At 33.2% G+C, this 24,668-nt stretch overlaps 1 protein-coding gene across 2 annotated transcripts in view; it reads right to left on the bottom strand.

Annotated features, from left to right (window-relative positions):
- Positions 1-24,520, bottom strand: part of LOC121379969 (long-chain-fatty-acid--CoA ligase 1-like) — a 53,140-nt gene extending 28,620 nt beyond the window's left edge. The window contains exon 1 of one of the 2 annotated variants that reach the window (XM_041508671.1): positions 24,415-24,520. The gene's annotated coding sequence lies outside the window, so the exon portion shown is untranslated. Of the gene's footprint in view, positions 1-12,125; positions 12,227-24,414 lie in introns of those variants that run through there. The other variant, XM_041508672.1, reaches the window with a different exon arrangement.
- Between the last annotated feature and the right edge of the window lie 148 nt (positions 24,521-24,668).

Genomic DNA, 24,668 nt, shown 5'->3' with positions numbered 1-24,668 from the left:
AAACCTAAACTGACCAGGAGTCAGGCAAACACTTTACAACTGGGCTATACACTGCCCATAGTCTTTAAGAGAAACCCACTACATTTTTCCATTAGAAGCAAGGAATCTTGTATGCCCTTTCCCACAATAAGAGAATGGGTCCACTGGGGTGGTCCGATCCTATGACACAAGCACCGTAGGCGAGCACCGTACTGACCAAGCTACACGGTAGATCCCACCCCTAAGTAGCCACCAACTTCTGAAGTCTCTAAATATCTTCCGGCACGGACGGACAACAGCTATACAGAAGACCTCCTCCTAGTAATGTCTCAAAGGTTTTCTAATTCAATCATTTCAGTTAACCATTTTGACATGGATGCAGTCATAGACCTGAAGGGTGCACGGTTACAAGACTTATCATTTATCAATAAGCTTGTACCAAATTACCCATGTGCCTTGGGGGATGAGAAGGGAAATATTCACTTCAATCAATGCTATACAAAGGATACAAAAGTTAAATCAAATAGATTTTTTTTTTTAGCCTAATGTTAGTTTTAAATGACTCTACCTTTGCCCTGGGTTTAAAGTCAAAGGGTTGTGGGTGTGCATATGTACTTGGTGAACATCCATACCAAACTTTTTTCTTCTTTTTTTCTTTAACCATTTTTGTTTACATAACCTAACATACATATGATAAACATTTACATAAATACGTATATACATTCAACAATAATAAAAAAATTATCATATTCACACTTGGAAAAGGCTACACTTTTTGTAATATTTAATATATAATTCTTTTTTAATCCATTCCATATCTGGAATACATGTATAACTTTTCAAGTGACTCTTAAATATAATCTGCTTAGTTAATAATATAATTAAATTAATTGGATCATTGTTACTTGTTCTAAAACCCAAAATTACATTTTCTTTTGTAAAATTTATTGATATACCTGTTTTTTCAAGGATTCATTCTGTCAACCCTTTCCAAATGGGATTTATTGACTACAGTCAAAAAATAATGAATTAATGTTGATATTTCATCTTTACAAAAAGAACAAAGTGGAGACTCAATATATCCTATGGTATGTAAAAAACGGTTATCTGGTAATATTCTGTAGATAATTTTGTACTGAAACCATCTTAATTCTGTGTTGTTCGTGCAGTGAAATGGCATTGCATTCATAAGTTTCCAATCGTATTCTTGATAATGACAGTTTAGCTCAATTTCCCATTTTAAATTGTATGGGTTTTTTTTAAATTTTTATCCAAGCAATATATTATAATTTTCACTGCCTTTGCAGTTTATGTTGAGTTTAGAATTATTGTAAGGAAGAATGGTTTTTTTTTTATGTATCTTGCAATACTGCTTGACTGCACTAAAATACTATAGTAATGTATAAAATTAATTTTAACATTATATATTGTAATAAATTGTTCATATGTATAAAATTTACCATTGTCATCTATTAAGTCATTTATATACCTAACCCCTGCTTCATACCAGTCTTTATAAAATACTGATTTATTATTTATTTTAATGTCATCATTATACCAAATAAATTGAGACTGTATGTCATTGTCACTACTGAGTTTGTTCTTACATGTTTTGAGGTATGCACACCAAGCCAATAAAGTGTCTTTCCAGAAGTTATTTTTTACTGTTGGCACAATATTTTTTTCAATATAATCTGGATCAAATTCTTATAGTGTTATGCACTGGTGACATTTTGTTTGATTAGGTGCATGTTATCCCTATTATTCTTTACAGTGGCAGTACATTCGCTGCTTCAGTGCTTTCAGCTACAAGTAATTTAATTCTTCAATTGACGGAAGGAGTATATGGTAATGTCAGTTATATTTGGATGAAGCAGAATTTACTTCTTTAAATTACTAATGTCAGTATAATTTAGTTTACAAGTACAAGTAGAAATACATGCACATATACTCTGCCAAGTACGCAATAACAGGTACCATTTTACCACTCGTTATAGAATATCATACATGTACACCACAAGAATCAACAGTAATGCTAATTAATGATCCACATTTTGTTTGTTTGTTTGTTGTTTTGTTTTAAATTTGTAATTACTCACAACTGAATAGACCACTGCATTTGTAATTGCTTATGTACTTCTAACATCCTCAGCTGATTGGTCCAACTACTTTTAAACTTTACTGTGATCATACAGACAACCAGTGAAACAGACTGAAAATCATTTATAGTTAGATCATTTTGTTGTTGATTCTTGTGCTGTATATCTCATACCAGGAGTTTTCTTTTCCCATGCTATTTTAGTCGTCATGCAACCTTTATATTATTATTACTTTTTCCATTTATTTTTTGTTAGTAGTTTTTTAATCTTTATGTTGTTAACCATACCAGAAGTTATAGCTTTAAAATACATAACCATATTGATGAGTACATACATGTATTTATGTATGTAAGATACTATTCTTAACGTAAGTATTGATTGGTGCCTTACAAATTACAAAAAAAATGCCATTTTTTCTGTAAAATGGATATGAATATAAAAATAGTTAGTTTAAACTGTAGAGGTTTAAATGATTTTTTAAAAAAGAAAACAGGTATTCCATTTTTTTTAAAGTTAAAAAGCTTCAATATATTGTCTCCAGGATGTGCACTTTACCAAAGAATCAGAACAAATTGTTAAACAACAGTGGGGTTATTTGGAATGCTATTTCAGCTCATTTAAATCTAATGCTCGGGGAACAGCAATATATTGTTATTTAATAACAATTTTGAATTTAAAGTAAATCCGATACGGGAAGATAAAAATGGTAATTATCTTGCATTGAGTGTTGAAATAGACAACGATTCTTACACGTTGATTAGTGTTTATGGTCCCAATTTAGATAAACCAACTTTTTATAACAATTTAATTAATATAATTGATAAATTAGATAGTAAATTTGTTATTTTATGTGGTGATTGGAATTTAGTTTAAGATCCAACACTTGATTTGTACAATTATATAACAGTTAATAATCCAAATGCACGAGAAAAAATATTTGATATGATAGAAATATTTGACTTAAAAGATCCATGGAGAGAACATAACCCAGTTTCAAGGCAATTTACTTGGACACAGACTACACCCTTGAAACAGTCACGGTTAGACTATTTTTTAATATCACTTAATTTATTATCATCAGCTGTTTCTACAAATATTCATCCCACTTTTAAATCTGATGATTCACTTATTGAATTAACATTAAAAATTAATGAAATAAAAAGAGGAAAGGGTTTTTGGAAGTTTAATAATTCATTACTTGAAGACAAGGAATTTGTAAAGTTAATTAAAGAAACTATAAATGTAACTGTTGAGCAATACAAATATAAAACTAATGATGAGACTATAAACCAATTCACAATCAATGATCAGCTTTTATGGGAGACTTTACTAATGATTCGGGGGAAGACAATATGGTATCCATTTTTTTTTTACAATAGACAAAAAGAGCTAGAAATTGAACTTGATAGACTAACACAATAAATAGATGATACTGAAGATGAAAACAAACTTTGTTAGATTAAAAGCAAGATGGGTTGAGAAAGGTGAAATATAAAATATTTTTTAAATTTAGAATCTAGAAATTTTCTAAATAAATCTTTTGTAGAATTAGAGACAAAATTTAATGATGGTCAAACAATCAAAGACACAGTGAGTATAATAGAGACCGATACTTCTGAATGTCTGGAAGGTATACTATATTATGATGAAATCCTAGAAGCTCTTAAAATTATGAAAAATAAAAAGTCCTGGCCCTGATGGATTTACAGTAGAATTTGTAAAAAAATTGGAGAGATCTAAACAAATATCTAATAAATTCTTTAAATTATGCATATAATAATGGAATGCTCTCAGTTACCCCAAAACAAGGTTTAATAACCTGTATTCCAAAAGCAAATAAAAACAAGAAACTTTTAAAAAATTTACTTAATGTGTCTTATAAATTAGCATCAGCTGCTATAGCCCAAAGAATAAAGTCGGTCCTTCCAATTATTGTAAGTGAAGAACAAAAGGGATTTCTATCAGGTAGATTCATTGGTGAAGTGACATGATTGGTATATGATATTATGAATTATACTGAAAAACATAATATCCCAGGCTTATTATTATTGATTGATTTCGAAAAAGCCTGACTCGGTAGACTGGAATTTTATTCACAAAGTACTAAAGTTTTTGGGTTTACTTATTTCAGAGAGATAGCCAATCTAGTGTCCTTGTAAATGGATTTGCTTCATCTTTTTTTAACCTAGGAAGAGGGTGTAGGCAGGGCAATCCATATATTTTCCTTCTCTGTGCAGAAATATTAGCTAGACTATTAAAAAACAATAATATAAAAGGAATAAAACTTGGTAACATTGAATATTTATTTACTCAATTTGCAGATGATACAACAGTAATATTAGATGGAACGGAGAAAAGTCTATATGCCACTCTGAATACTTTTAACATTTTATTCTAGATTTTCAGGTCTTAAAGTGGAGAAAACTAAATTGATTTGGATAGGATGAAAAAAACTCAGTCGTTATAAATTATGTAAAGAATGGAAACTTGATTCAACAAACCAGTTTAATTTATTGGGAATTAAGTTTGATGTTGATTTAGAAAATATAGTTAAAATTAATTATACTGATAAAGTGAAACCTATCGAGTCTTTAAACAATATTTGGTCAAGTAGAACTTTAACACCATTAGGAAGAAACACTGTTGTAAAATCCTTATTTACGGCAAAACTAAATCATTTATTTTCGGCCATTCCAAATCCGACTACTAATTTAATACTAGAATTTCAAAAGAAACTTTTTAAATTTATATGGAAAGGAAAACCAGATACGGTCAAACGTGTACAAATTAATTACAATATTAGAGATGGAGGTATTAAAGTTCCCAACGTCCAAATGTTTATTATGGCACAAAAGATTACTTGGATCAAAAAATTATGTACAAGTTCTAATTTGAAATGGAAATTGTTAACACTAAACGTGATTGATAAGTTTGATCATCCATACCAAACTTGAAAGCTATCCATTAAAAGTACAAAAACCAAACATTAGTTCTAAATTACTTTGACCCTATTCTGAGCTCAAATGTTTGGGGACTGGGGTGTTCACCATAATTTATAAAAGGCCATATGATGTATAACTTGTCTGAAGTGAAATCCGTCTAAGATCAACCATCAAGGTTATTTCTTGTTCCAGCCAGTGCTCCACAACTGGTTAACAAAGGCCAGGGTATGTACTATCCTTCCGTTGTTTTTAAATCTTCATTAGCATTATTTCTAGTCAATTGAAAATTGATTAGCAACTACTGTTTACTGTTTTAAAATTGTGTAGCTATCTCTGAAACTTGTGTAACAAATCACAATGCAATACTGAACAAAATATTCCCCGTCATCATCAGTGTGATCCGTAAACATATGTCTTCATAATCGTAATTAAAATGAGTTTAGTGAGTCTTTAAATAAAACAAGAGTTAAAGGCAATCAGGGAATCTTTAGCCAAGTTTAAACAACAAAAACAGCAAATTAATCTCAAATAATCAGAATAAAAACAATTAGTTCCAAGAAACAAATGAAAATGTCATCACATATTACAGACCTCGACGTTTAATAGGAGCTATCACTCTCACTCCCCAGGACTAGCTCTGGGTTAGCAGAAAATTTTGCCAAATTATCTACTAAACTTCAAACATTGCAGAAACCCAGTTATTTTCTAACAAAATATCATTTATTGCATGTGATTATTTCGCCAAATTAAAATAAAATTCGCCAATTGTTTGGCGAGTGCCAGAGTTAGCCCTGCTCCCCATCACTCCCACGGAGAATCATTTTAGCTCCTCTTAGAATGAGAATTTATATGGTATCAACATGGTAATATCTCAAATGGCTTTCCATAATCTAAGTATGGGGAACAATTTTAGCTCCCCTTAGCATGTGAATTTATATGGTTGGTTGGTTTGTTTTCTTTAACGACACCACTAGAGCACATTGATTAATTAATCATTGGCTATTGGATGTCAAACATTTGGTAATTCTGACAGTCATCAGCGGAACATACTATATTTTTTTAATGCAGCAAGGGATCTTTTATATATGCACTTTCCCACAGACAGGAACGCACACACCAGGGCCTTTGACCAGTTGTGGTGCACTGGTTGGAACAGGGAAAAAACCCCAATCAGTTGAATAGATCCACTAAGGTGGTTCAATCCTACAATGCAAGCACTTCAAGCAAACATTCAACTGACTGAGCTAGATCACGCCCATTGTAAATTTAAATGGCATCAATATATCATCATAAATGGCTCCCCATAATCTAAATTAGGGAAGCAATTAATTACTACCCTCAATTTTTTTAACGGCGAGGTCTGATATTATAAACTTTAAATATAAACATTAACCAAATGCTGATGTGGTTATAAAGCTGGACAATATAAAGTTCTCTACAACAGCTACCATTTAAACAAGTGAAATTCTTATCATATAAAGACTTGTTTTTCACCATAACAAATTTTACAAATAGTTTTAGGGTTAGGTTAGGATTAGTTATATATACCTGTTAACTGTAGTCCTTTATGCGACATTAAGTTAAAAATCAATGTGCTCTAGTGGTGTCGTTAAACAAATAAAACTTTAACATTAGGTTATTTACATTAATTCAATCCACAAAGGGATAAAATAACAGAATTCTTTCCAAACAAAAATACAATTAACAGTAAAAATTAACATGATCCTAACACATTACTACAGCTTACAGTTGTATTCAAAAATTACTGCAGAATACATACATGTATCAAACGAAGTTACTTGTACAACAGCCACACAGAATGAACCACTTGATAGATACACTGGCTGTCACACACACTCTTGCCAACTGAACATTGTAAAGGTTCATTGTTTCATGAGCACTGATCTTTGATCGAGGTTCAAAAGCTGATAACAAGCCGCACACATTAAGTGTGCAGAGTACTGCAGGCGTAGTTTCTTCCCGAAGTTACGGGTGATCAATTCAAAGTGCACCAAAACTATACCAAAGAACTTAGAAACACAGTAATCTACAACCATGCATAGAAACTAAAGTTTATTCTTGTTTAAAGACAACTAGATTTACCTAATGGATGTCAAATATTTGGTAATTATGACAGCTAGTCTTATATAGTCTTACATTTTTCCATTAGTGGCAAGGGATATTTTATATGCACCATCCCACTGACAAGATAGCACATACCACAGCTTTTGATATACTTATTGTGGTACAGTGGCTGGAACTAATGGATGTCAAATATTTGGTAATTATGACAGCTAGTCTTATATAGACTTATATTTTTCCATTAGTGGTAAGGGATATTTTATATGCACCATCCCACTGACAAGATAGCACATACCACAGCTTTTGATATACTTATTGTGGTACAGTGGCTGGAACTAATGGATGTCAAATATTTGGTAATTATGACAGCTAGTCTTATATAGACTTATATTTTTCCATTAGTGGTAAGGGATATTTTATATGCACCATTCCACTGACAAGATAGCACATACCACAGCTTTTGATATACTTACTGTGGTGGTGGCTGGAACTAAGAAATAGCCCAATGGGCCCACAGACAAAAACTGATTCTAGACTGACTGCACACGTACACCCATGCATAGAAGGGTACCAATAAAATTAACAGCATATCCAAACCATGTATCTGTACAAGTGGAGATCAGGAGATATTTATATAACAAAATAAAGTTTTACAAAATATGACCTATCTTAGTACATATATAGATATAATTTAAATATTAAAAATTTAAATGAGAACATGTATTAAAAGTACAAATTTGATGAAAATGAGTGATTTTAAAAATTAAGCTATTAGTATGACAGAGATAGCTATATAATAATAATAATAAAAAAATAAAAACAACTGGTTAAAACCCAGTTATTTTTCAATAAAATATCAATCATTACTGAAATTATTTTGCCAAATTAAAATAAATTTGCACTTGATGAATAACCCACTTAAAAGTATAAATGTGTCACCATAAGCTACTCCTTCCAATTAGAAGCATAATCTTGTCCATGCATTTAAAAGAACATTTGCTGTCAACCATATTATATGTGGTGGCAGTGGGTTTCTTTTCTTATCACATATAATTATTTCCATTATACAGTATTAAATATTTTTAATACAATAATATATGTAGTCTAATAATTATAAGAAATAACTCCCTAGTGAAAATATTGAACCTTATCATGACCTTGAATTGGCAGCCATGTTAGATATACATTAGTACATATGTCAAGGGACACCTGATAAATACTAATACATGTATATACACCAGACTATTTTAGTATTTTAAATCAGAAAGAGATAACATTGAACATATACACACTTCACTTGTCACTCAATGAAATGAAATGCATCAAAACATACAAAGGTTACAAACAAGAAGTACTTGATACACAATGTATACTCAATGAAATAAATTCCACTGTATAATACTTGATTAGCTTAGCTGCAAATAACAATGAAACAGTGCAGCTGCAGTGGCGATTTTGGTCTGGAATTACATTATCAAAAGTCTGTTTTGTTTAACACCACCACTAGAGCACATTGATTTATTTATCATCGGCTAATGGATGTCAAACATTTGCTCATTTTGACATAGTCTTAGAGAAGAAACCCGCTACATTTTTCCATTAGTAGCAAGGGATCTGTTGTATGCACCATCCCAGACAGTACAGCACATACCACAGCCTTTGATAGATCACTTGTGGTGCACTGGCTGGAATGAAAAATAGCCCAATGGTCCCACCAATGGGAATGGATTCTAGACTGACCACACATCAAACAAGCATTTTACTGCTGGGTTATGTCCCACCCCTACAATTTCACTGTAGTAAATTCAATACAATAAATTCTTATATATATATATATATATATATATTTATGTAGTTTGTTTCATATCTAATCATGGGTTTTATGGTTAATAAACTCATCTCAACCCGTTACTAGATTGGTTAGCAACTACTTCATATAAACTTCAATAAGGCCACCAATTAATAATGTATGCTATGACTGTAACTGGCTTCACAATAAACCTAGGGTGATACTTTTGTGTCTTGTCATAGGTTTCAGGGCTAGCTCTGGTCAGCATAAAATTTTGCCAAATTATCTATAAAACTTCAAAAACTGCAGAAATCCAGTTAAATCCAGTTATTTTCTAACAAAATATAAATTATTTTACGAAATTATTTCACTAAATGAAAATAAAATTTGACAATTGTTTTTGAAATTTGGCAAGTGACAGAGGTAGCTCTGGGTTTTGTGGTTATGAAATCTATTTTAACCATTTAGCCTAATATAGTCTGGAATGACATCATAAAAATTTCTACGGAAAATTCAAGATGGCCACCAATATTGCCACAAATATACTTTTCTAGTCATAGGGAATGGAGATTAAGGAATTCATATACCGTATATCTTCGCCTATAAGTCGAATTTTTTTCACCCAAAAATTATTTTATAACTTGGGGGGGTCGACTTATAAGAGGGTAAAAAAAATTCACCAAAAAATATTACTGTTTTGGGGATTATTTTACAAGTTTTATTGTTGAAGTATGCCATGTATTTATACTCAAATATGTTAATTTGACATATTTATTTTTTATAACCTATTTTTTTTGGCATTAGAACGGTTTTGGTTATGCGAAAAGGCGTACGATCTCACTCACATGCCAAGACAACAGTCCACTTAGTTAAATTAACAGTCATCACTAATAGTAAAAATGTAAACAATACTAACTACCTGTTGCCTGAGTTTATTTTGAAATCTGGTCACTGGCATTAATGGTTGTTCAAACAATGTTTTGGCGGTGATTAACTTCATGAATATTACTGAGCTTTCCCTTAAAATAGACTGATCTCTGCAGTTCACTATCTAGAGCAATAGGGACACACATCATTTGGTACAAAAACCAGTGTACTTTCCAGAGTTATCCTCCTTACATGTATTAATATGGCGGCAAAACGTGATACTTTCAGTTTTATCGTAGTGATCTGTTGTCAGTGTTTATAAATAAAGTTGTTGTCTGTGCACAAAACCATCTGTACAATACTATACAGTAACAGTCAAACAGCTTTCACTCTCTACTAAGGGAATATTTCGTTTTGATGCTATGTAATAATGATAGTTTGATTGGAATAGTCTGATTATATTGCGATGTACAAAACGTGAAAACCGAAGTTTGTAAAATAATTTTCTTTTGTTCAAATATTATTGTTCTCATGTGCTGAAAATAAGAAATATTTTAATATTTATAAGTAGTTTTTCATGGGTCGACTTATAAACGGGTCAATAAAAAAATACGTTTTCAGGGCTTGAAATTAGGGACTCGACTTATAGCCGAGATCGACTTACAGGCGAAGATATACGGTAAATTATATAAATTAAAAATATAACTTTGTGGCAATATTGATGGACCATCTTGAATTTTCTATGATACAATCCCTAGTAAATGATTTAAATGAAAAAGTCATATTCAAAACATAAAGCAAGTCATATTCAAAATATAAACTGGGGTATTATACCAATATACCGTATATTGGTGGCTATCTTGAAATTTACATGAGGTACTTCCATACCAATCTAGTAAATAATTAAAATAGTTTTCATAACTTCAAAACCTATGACACAAAAATATCAATATACATGTAGGTTTATTGTGAAGTCAGATATATTTTAAAGGCAACATTGGTGGCCATATTGAAATATAACAAACATTTCCAGGTTCAGCTATGGTAATGCTGGACAAATTTGCCATAATTCAAATATTTATACAAAATATCATTAATAAATGGAATATGTGGTTATGAAGATGGTTGATTAAAAGTACTTTTAGGGACAAATCAAGATCATCGATCTGTGACAAAATGTCTTCCAAGGTGTTTAAGAAATTGGGCCTTACTTTGTAAATACATCACTTAACCATAATAACTAAAAATTAAAACTCAAGTTTCTTAAAAGTTCACAAACGGTCAAACATTCTGTAAGAAAAACTCAGTAACAAATGATTAAACAAAAATGCAATAACAATGGGCATGAACTTAACGGCGTTACCGACGGCAATTGCTGTAGAACGGCTCACATGGGAAATAATTTTGTTCTAGCAAATTTTCAGATATGTAGAGAATTTCCTTTCAAATATTAAAAAGTGGCTAATTTAAACATGTTATTAGCAAAAACTTAAATATTACAGCATCTGTATGTTAAAATTAGCAAATGGCTAATTTGGCAATGGGCAGGGTGAGCACTTACATGTACGTTAAGGGCTTTTGGATGGCAGGTTTTTTTTGCCACCAGATAAAAATTATTACCGTTTGTTAAAGGAATAACTTTTGGCCTTTAATTTTGTATTAAATTGTGGAAAAAGTTACTAGTTTAAAACTGCTGTAGATTGTTGTAACTAAGGTCGACGACAGTCACTTTTCAGACCCTTGTTTTAGCTTCGTACACAATAAATAAAACATACCCAACAGTAGTTTTTTTAATATGATATATTTGACAAAAGGTACTGTTTCATTTCTTTCATTTTTTATAACTTACAATTAATATTTTGTCCAGAATTATGAAAACTAAAAAAATACCAACCTGTAAACAGCGTTGTCTGCATGTTATACAAATTTGACAGGGGTCAAGGTTAGTAGACCAGTTTTTATTTTAATGTGGCAAAGCATTGCAATAATATAGCTAATTTTTAATTTGAATGTCAGTATTGCAATGACGTCACTTTGCATATCCTTATAAAAACCATAAACGTCTCCGTTTTAAGAATGCTGGAAAAATTCCAATGCAAAATTGCTAATGAAAATGTTTTGTTTGAACTGTACTAATGCACCTGAATGTATTTTAAGAAAAATTGTACCTTTTCACAAAATATGGATTTTAAGTGAAATTACGGTAAGATATGCTATATTTAATATATACGAAGCCAAAACAAGGGTGCAAAAAGTGACTTGTCGTCGACCATAAGCATTTTGCCTATGGCAAATTCCTTACAAAATAGCCGTAGGTAACAAAAGTTTGAGCCCATGTAACATGAAATTAACACCAGTGAAATTTACCTAAGAGAGCAAAACATTGTTTTCAGTTTCATGTTGGGTGTTTCTTTGATGTACACGGCCAAGTCCAAATCAAAAAGATGTCTATTTCTCAAGCAGCGTCTTGAATCGGGACAGAAAGAGATTGTTAATTCTAAACAGCAAAAATAGTTTCTCTCATTGCTTTTTGGACATTTGTTATGACAAAAGACTCAGTGATAAATTGACATACGACAGATCTTCTATACACTAGGAAAGTGTGTTCAAAAGAATAACAGTTTTTGGATTGGTTTTTCTGTCAATAGTTTTCCACACAGACATCTGTGCCTGGGTCATCGTTGTCAGAAACAGCAGTGGACTAACTACATACCCTGGTCATGCTGTTAATTACTGCTTTTGTCATCACAATATTATCATTTGGATAATAATAAATAGTGATGGTAAATTGTTTTAACATGCAATTTTACAAATCATTGATGAAAATCATGGGTAAGGCTTGTTTGTTTTCACAAAGCAGTATGGCATAATCATAAGAAGGGGCAGGGGAAGTAAGCAAGAGAACATCCCATGAACAGCTTAAGTATGTCAGCTTTCTTGTCTGTAGCAATTGGCAATCACCCATTACCAAGTTGTTTGTCTTGTCTTGACATGTAATTCCCAAGCATTCTGAGAGTATTGCTAAAGCAATACATGTCACCTACACGGCCCAACAAATTTTCTTATCTCCTAAATTAAAGAACCATAACTGTGAAAACATGGGTAAATTGCCATAAAAGTTAATCTTGATCTACAACAGTACATCATGATAAAGCTCTAACAAAATTTCATCTCAATACCATTTGGACATCAAAGAAATGTTTTATTTAACGACACACTCAACACATTTTATTTACGGTTATATGGCGTTAGACATATGGTTAAGGACCATACAGATTTTGAGAGGAAACCCGCTGTCGCCACTACATGGGCTACTCATTCCGATTAGCAGCAAGGGATCTTTTATTTGCGCTTCCCACATGCAGGATAGCACAAACCATGGCCGTTGTTGAACCAGTTATGGATCACTGGTCGGTGCAAGTGGTTTTACACCTACCCATTGAGCCTTGCGGAGCATTCACTCAGGGTTTGGAGTCGGTATCTGGATTAAAAATCCCATGCCTCGACTGGGATCCGAACCCAGTACCTACCAGCCTGTAGACAGATGGCCTAACCACTATGCCACCGAGGCCGGTCTTTAGACATCAATGCCAAAACAAAAAGGCCGGAAAATAAATTTTCATATCTCTGAAGTTAAACGGCTATAACTCTGAAATAGAGATAAATTGCTCGGCAAGTCAAACTTGATTTGTAACAGAACATATTAAAGCTATACACAAATTTTCTGTTGAATATCTTCAGGCACTGAACAACAACAACAAAAATCCAGAAAACAAAAGTTTATATCTCTTTAAGTATGGATAAAATCCGACAAACTTAAGAAGTTGAAAATGTCTTAACCAATCACAGGACACCGCGGCCATTATGAATTTTGGTAACCACTCAGGCATAAAAAAAAGAGCATATTATAGCGTGGTAACTCATGTACAGGTTACGCCAAATTATGAGCTTCATAATATGTTATGACACATGTACCAAATTTACAATTTCCATTATTACCACAAAATCCCTTGATGGACACCAATATTTTTTTTTAATTCAAATCACTGTTCTTGTACTTATTATTGTACATGTACATGTGTACATTTTGACAAGTATCCTGAGAGTACCACTAAAGCAATACATGTATGTCCCTTACCGGACCCAACAAATTTTTATCTCTCCTAAGTTCAAGGGCCATAAATGTGTGAAACTAAACACAAAATCTCCTTAAAGTGAAACTTGATCTGTAACATCACATGTATATGATGAAACTAAATACAAAATTTTAGCTTGATATTTTAAAGCATTGCAAGTCTAAAAAAACCTTATTTTTGCATCGCCCAAGTTCAAGACCCATACATGTAATTCTGTCAAAAAAGGGTAAATCACCATCAATCAAATTTGATAACTGTAAGTTAACAGTATATCATGTCATAATAGTAAGCTACATACAAAAATTTCAGCTCTATATCTTGTGGAATTATGAAAAAGTCTGGAAAACTACATGTATATCTGGGATAGACAAACAGAACAGACAAAACTTATAGTCCCCTATTTTAATAAGATTTGGTAGAGAATGAAGTACTGTTCTTGTCTTTATTGAAATGGTAACCTGAAAGACCCTTCTTGACTTATTTCGATGCAACAACAGTTACTTAGGGCCAGGAGAGTTAAACATGTGTGACATTTGTTATATACTCTTCAAAAAAAGTAGGGGAACCTGAAATATTAATGTTAATATCAACTATTAGACCGAACATATGTTTTGACCATAGACATCCTAGTAAAGAACGTTCAGATCCGTTTATCAACACACCGATACACATTCCATAGTTTGCATGTGCATCACGCAGTTGCCCAGTACATGTGTGTGGGGTGTCATTCTCGATTTTGACAATTTCCAGGAAGGTTGATTAATCACTGTGGAACATTATTTCTGTCAATCTTTTCCATTCTGTTGATCATACAGTTGTTATTGTGGGTTTTTTAGTTATTTTTATTGTTTGAATTTGCAATTTACTGATAAAAAACGTCAACTTTCAAATTTCACTTCTGACTCCAATCGTCCTTCAAGATCTTTGGTGGTCATAAAACCTACTGTAATACTGAACTACTGGTTGTAATGTTTGCCCAATTAATTCACTATTATCATATAACCATTCCCCACAGCTAATATAGTACCTTACAATTTTGGCAATTGTAAATTCTTATTAGAGTTCCCCTACTTTTTTGGAAGAGTATATTTTCCATAATTTCATTCTTCTAAGTCTGCTCTGAACAAGGAAAATTCTTCTCCAGTTTCATTCATTAATAGGTGGCAGGTAGCGATTTTTATTACATTCAGTAAATATAGCCACATACAGTACTTTTCTCAAATAGCCTCCTATTTTTAAAGAATGTCAACACTCTGCTTCTCTATGGAATTTTGCATTCAAACATTGCAACCTAACTAACAGCAAAGTCAAGTTAAAGTCCTGTGTACAAACCACTAACTAACAGTGTTCAAGATTAACGGTATCCCGATATCCCGGGGATACCAGATTTTAATTTTGGACACCAGACTTCAAGAACCCAGTATCCCACTGGGATACCATATAATACTAAATTCTCAGGTGGGATACCAGATTTTGAAATGTTAGTATCCAACTGGGATACTGCCCAAAAATTTTAATCTCGAACACTGACTAACCAAAGTACAAGTATCAGTCTTGCAATTTTTAGTTCTGAAGGATCAAATGTCGATGGTTAGAAGAACATAATTGTGACACTACCATGAAATGTATTCATATGAACCATAATCATCAAAAACAATTAGAAAAAATAGCAATTTTGGCCCTCTACAATAAAGGCAAACAAAAATAATTAGGAGACAAGGCCACATTAAAAATGAATTCTAAACGATGAATGTTACTATCTACAAAACACTTGCTGGTAATATTATAATCCTTTTCATTTTTCTTTCTTTCTTCCCTCCCCCCCCCCCCCCCCCCCCCCCATTTCCTTTATTTAAGCAAATTACCAAATTGTTAACCTTTTTTTGTTTTAGGGTAAAGTTAAAAAATATACAACTAAAAATTTGTACCCACCATAAAATAAAACACATAAAAAAAATTATGGTTGGATATAGGATAATAAATTTTATAATAACTGGCACCGAGTTTGTTATTCTATTTATTACCACAGCTATTTTGGGTTTTTATAAAGCCTTTATTTTCGATATACATGTATATAGAAACGACAAAAAACACTTTACCCTATTGCTTTAAGTTTAACTTTGTATTTTAATCATGGTTCACAGATAATTTTCAAACCCCAAAGTTCTATATATTCTGTAAAAAAAAATCATCTATAATGAATTGCATTAAACTACAATTTTATTACAAGTTTAACACTGAAAACAGAAAGACGTAAATGCAAATGCTTTAAACTGTGATGTCATTATGTGTGCTTTGCCAAATCGTGATGACGTCATATTTAGTACCGTAAAGGTGATTGGTGTCAAATTTTCCAATAGTAGTGTACGTTAAATCAATGCAGAATATTTCCCACTGAGAAACATGAAAAATATTTTCCCTGTTATGAGTGACCGCTGAGGTAATAAGTTATACAATCAACGTCCCAAACTGCATTCACCTAACGACAAAAACACGAATACGATATTTACAGAAATAATATTCTACATTTTTCAGCTACAATAAGTGAAACAAAATAGATTGCAATCAATTAATGTAAAAAATCAACAATGTGGATGTAAAACAAATCCATTATAGTAAACAAAAGTAAAACACCCTCCGGTAAACAGGAGTTCAGGTGTATGCGTTTGCAAAAAGTATAATAACGCATATGTGCGGTTCGTCAGTTTCCATTTTTAAGGCCACTACATGAAAAAAATATACGTTTCTTAACTATGCATAGTTGACTAACACTTAGTTTAATATTTTAATTTTAAGGAATAAACAAAAAGACGTAATGGTTTTAGGGGTTTGTAAAGTTTTGTATTTAGATACTTACTTTTTTTAAACTTTATTTAGGGACCGTGGACACTTTTTAAATATGACAAGAATGATATTGATTGTTTGTTATACTGAAGAAATACCTTTAAAATAAAAATAATAAAATAATTTAAAAAAAAATTCAATTGGCCCTGACCCCCCCCCCCAAAATTGTAATCAGGGTAGGTAACTCTGTTTTGCCAAAAAAAATTAAAACCCAAAAAGTTTGGCACACTCAAAATTTTAAGAATGTATTCATTATTTTCAAATAAAATACCTTCAATACCATTAATATAATCAGTATAATCGACTAATTGGTCATTATAATACTCATCCACCCCCAAAAGGGTTCAACATAAGAAAACGGCCAATTTTGTTGCATAAGTATATATCATACAACACGTGGAATGTAATAAAACTCACTTGTGCTACATGTAGTAATTAGTAACTCCTCATTCGTTACCCGCATTATCACAGCATTCAAATGTACAGAGTAAAGAGCATCAGTCGGCCATGGAAAAAGTGATATATATATAGTTATATATATATAAGTGATATAATGGTCAACATGTAAGAAGACAAAGTGTGTACCATTAATGTTATATCTCTGTCAAAATGTCAACATGTGTGTTATATGAGAGATAGAGAGAAGAGAGAAGTGAGACAGAGAGACAGTGAGAGGGGGGAGAGAGGAAAAGAAGGACAGAGCAAGAGAGAGATAACAGATGTATGTGTTAGGTTTTGGGAAATTGAGTTTCTTCACAATTACAAAATTTGAAATAATTAGAGAATGCTTCATTGTTGGTTGTATGGCTTATTAGCTAGCCTGTCTTTGATTTTTTTTAAATAAGTTAGTGGCATTAAAAAACAAAATTACATCACCCATGCTGTGTTATTGAGACAATTATATACACATTTAGCGCTGTCAAAGGTGTGCAAACAGTGGTTTAATTGGTGAAACGAAAAGTCGTAGAATACATGTAGTTAGGAGTCTTTTTGTTTTTTTTAGACATTAAGTATAATGTCAAAGTTGACATTTTTACCTGGGTACCACTTTAATAGATAACAGCCAGTGCTCCACAATTGGTGTAACAAAGGCCATTGTGTGTACTATCCTGTCTATGGGATGATGCATATAAAAGATCCCTTGAAAAGTAGCCCATGAAGTGGCGACAGCGGGTTTCCTCTCACAGTATCTGTGTGGTTCTTAACCATATGTCTGACACCATATAACCGTAAATAAAATATGTTGAGTGTGTCCTTAAATAAAACATTTCCTTCCTTCCTTCCACTTTAATAGTTGATATTTTGATTTGATATTTTTTCCAGTGACATTTTGTCCTACATCCGTTAATTATAAAGATGTGGTTATAGGGATTATTTTTATCTGATTCCCTAACAACAGATGTGTCAGGGCCACAATAAATGTATTCATAATAACAAATCATTGAAAATGTAAACAAATATCCACCATCTTGGATTGTAGTAAACACACAAACAGGAAGATGTTGTTAACAGGCCATCACAGTTATACAATAAATCAAAACATCTAACTTTTGTCATGTACTGCAAGAGTAATAAATTAAATATAATTACCTCACAAAAATAAATACTTGCAATAACGACAACACCACTATTTTTCAATAATTAAATGCGGTATCGCTACTTTTTCACTTTACCACTGAGTAAGTGGCAAGTAACAAGAGTTCTATATTTGTTATAAAGTTTTATCAATGTATTTTATACCTGTTACAAGTACTAGTATTCTTCCAATATTAAACAATAAATGTTTTATAGATGTTAACATGTGCTTTTCAAACCTTGCATTCGGCAATGGTGTGTAATGGATGTGAGTGGCGCTACCAGTGGAGCCTGGCGATCTCGCCCTGTGTCGATCTCACCCTGGCGAGTTCGCCAGGACTTATTTTCATTGTTAGGCGAAGTTATATATCTACTGTCATTATCAGCATGTTTTTGTGCCAAAACTACAGGGTTATACCACTTATACTACTATTTTTGTGTTGGGACACGCTGTGGCGAGATCGCCATATTTACTTCTGTGTTGCATGTCTGTTTAGCGAAGTTGCCAGTACATTATAACTCAACAATATTCAAGTTACAAGCAGTTTAATGTTTACTTCATTAAGTAAATACATGTGCAGTAGTCATGTTTTGATTTTCTTGTTGTAAAATGTAATACATTGGTAGTTTACATTTCTGACGATTTCACTTGCCAGGATTTTTCTTGTTTAAGTTTACATTTTAACGATTATTTGATATATACTAAATACTAAAGTATGTACTGAACCAACGAGGTTGCTATACATCGTTATTCTATGATAAGTGTTGTTTATTTATAATAAATACATGGACAGAATTCGCATGTTATTTATTACCATTGTGTAATGTTAATGTGTTTAGATCTATTTCACTTTTTCGGACTGGGGCAAGATCGCCAGGATTTTCTACGATTTGGATTTCTGTTGGGCGAAGTCGCCTACATATTACTTAACAATATCTTCATGGGTACAGTTTATTATAATAAATACACGTAAAGTACACATTTATGGTTTGTTTTCATCATGTAATGTAACATTTTTTAAGTTTACATTTCTTATTATTTCACTTTTTCAGGCTGTGGCGAGATCGCCAGGATTTTCTCAGTGTAGCATTTTTATGTTGGGTGAAGTTGTCACACGTTACTACGCAACTATTTGTCATAAGTGCACACTTTGAGGTTCAATTTGGTATAATAAATATATGAACAAGACAACATTCATTTATTGTTTTGTTTTTATGTTATTTTCGTAGTTTGCATGTCCAGGCTATGGCGAGATAGTCAGAATTTTTCCACATTTCACTGACTACTCAGCGAACCATTCGTTAGGCATATAACCATTATTTCATTAATAATAAATACATAAACAGTACTTACTTGTTTGTTTTCTTGTATAATGTGATATATATATATATATATATATATATATATATATATACAGTGGTAATTAATGTGAATGGTAATTAAACATGGAAGTGCTGTTACTGATAACCGTTCACAATTTACTGAATTAATGCCATCATTACTTGATTAATCTTGATTGACTGATTAACTGTTCACCATTACCCCCCCCCCCCCCCCCCCCAATTACAGTGTGCACAGTATTCACTGTCATAATGGAACTCACAAAACATGCCTTGTTCTATTAATTACACTGCTGTTTGTTTTAATCAGTACGAAGTACGGAGTACGAACATGGTGAGAGAAGTGCAGCCAGACTTCTCAGTGCTTGCTCCCTCTTGGTGTTTCCGGTATAATGTATCATAAATGTACCTCGTCTGTTCAGTGCATACTTTAGTATTTAGTATATATCAAATAATCGTTAAAATGTAAACTTAAACAAGAAAAATCCTGGCGATCTCGCCAGGCTTGCAAGTAAACTACCAATGTATTACATTTTAACACAAGAAAATCAAAACATGACTACTGCACATGTATTTACTTAATGAAGTAAACATTAAACTGCTTGTAACTTGAATATTGTTGAGTTATAATGTACTGGCGACCTCGCTAAACAGACATGCAACACGGAAGTAAATATGGCGATCTCGCCACAGCGTCAGAGTTCGACAAATCTGCTAGCCCGACGCCCGTGGCTAGTGGTTTATAAGTTCGGGCTAGTGAGAAACGCAAAACCACTAGCCTGCAGGGCTAGTGGTTTCCACCTCACTCCTTATCGCTCGATCGTGTGGGTTTTTTTTTTCTCTCGGCTGAAATTTCGTTTAATAAATTTGATTGTGATGTTTGTCATCGAATAATATCAACAACGCAATCAGTATATAATAATAATCCACTTGAATTAGGTCTGCAAACTGCAGTAACATGCTATCTCTACATCGCCACAGTTACAGCATGCATTGTTTATTTTTGCCCTTTCAAGTTTTTGGCACAGGAAATAAGTCTAATGACATGCGTGTTTTGATTGGTTGGACACGTCACGTGGTATGTTTTAGGCCAAGAACTTGGAAATCACCAATCGCGACGACAGGTTAATCTCAATCAAGTAAACCCCAGCAATGCTTTGAATTTCAGTTTGTTTTATTTACCAATTGTTTTCTAATTTAACACTTCGCTGACATGTGGTTATCGGCAATCAGGAAAACAATTTACTTTAATGGTAACCGCACATGCAATGACTCTGCTTGGCCTATTAGTATTACGTGTAGCGGTCTGGATAATGCGTCACAGCTGCCGATACAATATGATACCTTTTTTGTTCATTAATTAACAACGGATTAGATGTCGCCGTTATATTCTTTTAATATCAGTCTGACACGGGATAATGCCCAGTATTTGAGCAATTGGCATCACCGTCCCTGGCAACATAAATAGTAGGGCCCTAAATGTATAACCCACTACCGAATACACTGAACCATGTATTACCGTGTGTCACACTGTCGTACCCTCATTTAAATTTAATTATTTTGATAGTGGTTTTAGATATCAACCATGAGTTTGCTCAATTATTTTTCCCCGGAGGGAGGGCAAAAGCGAAAACGGAACAATGACAATGGATCACACTTGACAAAAAACCAAACGTACAACACGACAACATGATTTAAGTGGGTTTTTTTTATTTTACTGTTATACTCGAAAATGTGTTATGTTACAAAAATTATATAAAAATCCAACTATAATTGATCAGGAATTTGGGCTAGTGCTTTATCTTGGTGGGCTAGTGGTTTTCACAAACCCACTAGCCCTGTGGCTAGTGACTGTTAAAAATATTTGTCATACTCTACACAGCGTGTCCCAACACAAAAATAGTAGTGTAAGTGGTATAATCCTGTAGTTTTGGCACAAAAACATGCTGATAATGACAGTAGATATATACTATAATATATGTTGTAATATATGTCTTCTAGCAAGTCTAATATGTATCATAACTTCGCCTGACGATGAAAATAAGTCCTGGCGAACTCGCCCGGGGCGACTTCACCAGGGCGAGATCGACACGGGGCGAGATCGACATACTTCCTACCAGTCTTCATAAATGAACGACATGCTGATGACAACAAATCAAATGTTTATTGCGTGAACCATGCACGAGAAAACAAAGTGAACGGAATTTCAAGCATAATGTAGTTAGGGACGTTGACGATATTTATTGTGCACTGTCAACTATAATAATCAATATCCATCTTTTTACAAACGATAATTACACATCATTGGAAACTACAAAATAAACTTTGTATAACATTAAAGTCATCAAACCTATAGCAGGGGTGGCGCTATCGGTAGCCAAATTAGCCATTGGCTAATTTTTACAAAAAATGGCTAATAAAATTTGCAAGTGGCTAAAATTTTGGCTAAGCCATTTTCTGTCTTCTGATGTGAACAAACGGTTACATAATCTATCCGACACCTTAAACATAATAATACTACCATTATTCAATTAGCGTAATAGCGATCTCACGACCGGTAACGAGAAACGGTGTCATGCAGAATACAGCGTAGGCCTTATGATGTTTGCGTATTTTAATAATCACGGTTATTAATTTTAACGACATGCATTCAGCATGTATGACAGCAATGTCTGGAAGATCTGTAGCTTGTTATTTTTACTTTGTAAAATCTTTTAACCAAAGTAATAAAAACAGACCGACAATGCGTGTCAATTTGAATACACATGCCAGTTCAGGGCCGAAAGACATGTAGGCCATCTCAAGGGCCGAGTTCAGCCAGACCGAGCGAAAACAAAACGTTCGCTATACTGGTTTGTGTGCTTCACGTTAAACCAAATGGACACGACGAACACCAATCACATAGTTCGCGAACGTTAGGAAGAACGTTCGTTGGCTGAACTGAGGACAGCTCTCGGTGGAATATACGTCAGGCTTCAGTCAGCCGACACCCGCGTGTTAAGAGACATCGTTGCGGACATTAAACAATACGATTACGCAAAAGTAAATCTTGATGTAAATTTGTAGAAAAACAATAGTTATTCGCATCAATACCTAACTGCAGTTTTTGTTTATTCCTTTGTCTTTGTTAATTTCGTACCCATGCAGATCGCGATCGCCGGAAATGAAATTTTGTAAGCAGAAATCACAAGAGGGCCCTAATGGGCAACCTAGGGAGACACCACAGCATCGTAAAGGTCTAAAATTAACGAGCTACTTTCGATTCACTAATATCAAAACCTATATTAGCTCGGCCATTTACCTTTCGACCGACCGTTCAAAATTGCCCCAAATTCCCTCAATCAAAATTGCGCACCCTTTTCTCTTTGGCATTTAACTGCTCCATTCAAATTCCATAGCACCACCCCCACCCGCCTGCTACCGATTTGATCGGGCTGCTGGTGCTCCCTTGCACCTGCCAGTGCAGGCGGTCCCTCCTCTCCCCTCCCTTCCTGTCATGGACGACAGGCGTGCGCTACAACAGCTTGTTCTGAATGTGCACGTAAAACCCTATGACATGACATGACAATCACAACAAGCATTTAACACGACGCTGAAATCAACCGCAACAACATGGCACAAATTATGAAATTGTTTGGGGTGGGGAATTGACGGGTCACTTAAAAAAAAAAAAGCAAAGAAAACAAACAACAATTGAAACTAACATAAAGATTGCTATTTAAAGAAATAATGAGCTCTATATATATAAAAAAAAAAAAAGCTCTCAAATTTTTATTTGGGAAAAAAGGAAGAAAAAAACAAAACCCACCATCCATAAACATCCAACCCACCCCCATATTTCTGTATGTTTGTTAATTTAATGCCATAGGCCTTAGAAGTGGGTGTGGGTGTATTGGGTACTGGCTTCAAACTCTGAAGATATTGCATAACCACATCCCAACCCCACCCCCACTGAAAAATCGAAGTAATATATTAACTGCCCCTACCCCCATTGAGGTTTTGTTATTCCTATTTATTCCAGTTTGTACACAATTAGCTGAAAAAGATACATTTTCATATTCATATATAAATACTCAATACAGTACTGCGTAAAACAAAATATGGCTAATAAAAATTCCATTTGGCTAATATTTTGGCTACAGGTATTTTGGATCCAGGGTGAGCTCTGTATAGTCCATCACACAGTGAACGCCTTGTTTCATACTATGGAAATTGAATTTACTACAATATATTTATTTCTAAACCGATTGTTTTCTAAATTGGACACAATGTTTTTGTGTTTTTTGGGGGGGTTTTCAAAAACACTTTTATTTTTATTTTTATTTTTCTTCTGACGTTAAACGACACTGAAATTATTTACAAAAAAAATGTTTGAAGGTGGATAGGATGGACTATAGTTCCAGGTTTATGTACCTTTTCTGATAATTTACAAAACATGCATTAAAATTGAAACTGGTGTCGTCTTACACAGACATTGGATTTTGCCAAATTTAAACCGGAAGTTTTTAGTAATGTGTAATTTAACGGTCTACATACAGCCAAAAATATATTATACTGCCTAATAAATCGGGTCAGTGCCTTTAATAGTCAACCTGAATATCAACAGCACGTTTCCGTTTCAAAAGGTGAAATCGGTCTTTTACACACGTGGAATCGAGGTTACAACTCCCTATTTTGACAATATTACTATTGTCTCAACTATGTTTATGGTCTTATAGTTTTAGAAAACAAAACTAAATATAACACAAATTATATTTTACCTCAAATAATGAAGATGTTTGTTTCAAAATAACAATTTAAGCTAAAAATTTAAACGAGTACAAATCTCTGACTCCTCAGTCCTCTGCAGCATCGGACGACATAAACATCAGATTCACGCAAATCATTTTCTACAAATTTCATTGGATAAAAATAAGCACGCATAGATTATCATATTTCGTCTTTTTCCGTGAACAGAAAAAGTACAATCGGCCTTTCTCGGTGATGTCAAACTTAAATGCATAGTAAACCTCCT

The sequence above is a fragment of the Gigantopelta aegis genome, chromosome 8 (genome assembly GCF_016097555.1).
Source record: "Gigantopelta aegis isolate Gae_Host chromosome 8, Gae_host_genome, whole genome shotgun sequence".
NCBI classification, from domain to species: domain Eukaryota; kingdom Metazoa; phylum Mollusca; class Gastropoda; order Neomphalida; family Peltospiridae; genus Gigantopelta; species Gigantopelta aegis.
Note: the sequence above shows the minus strand (reverse complement) of the source record. Positions and strands in the feature narration are given on the sequence as shown.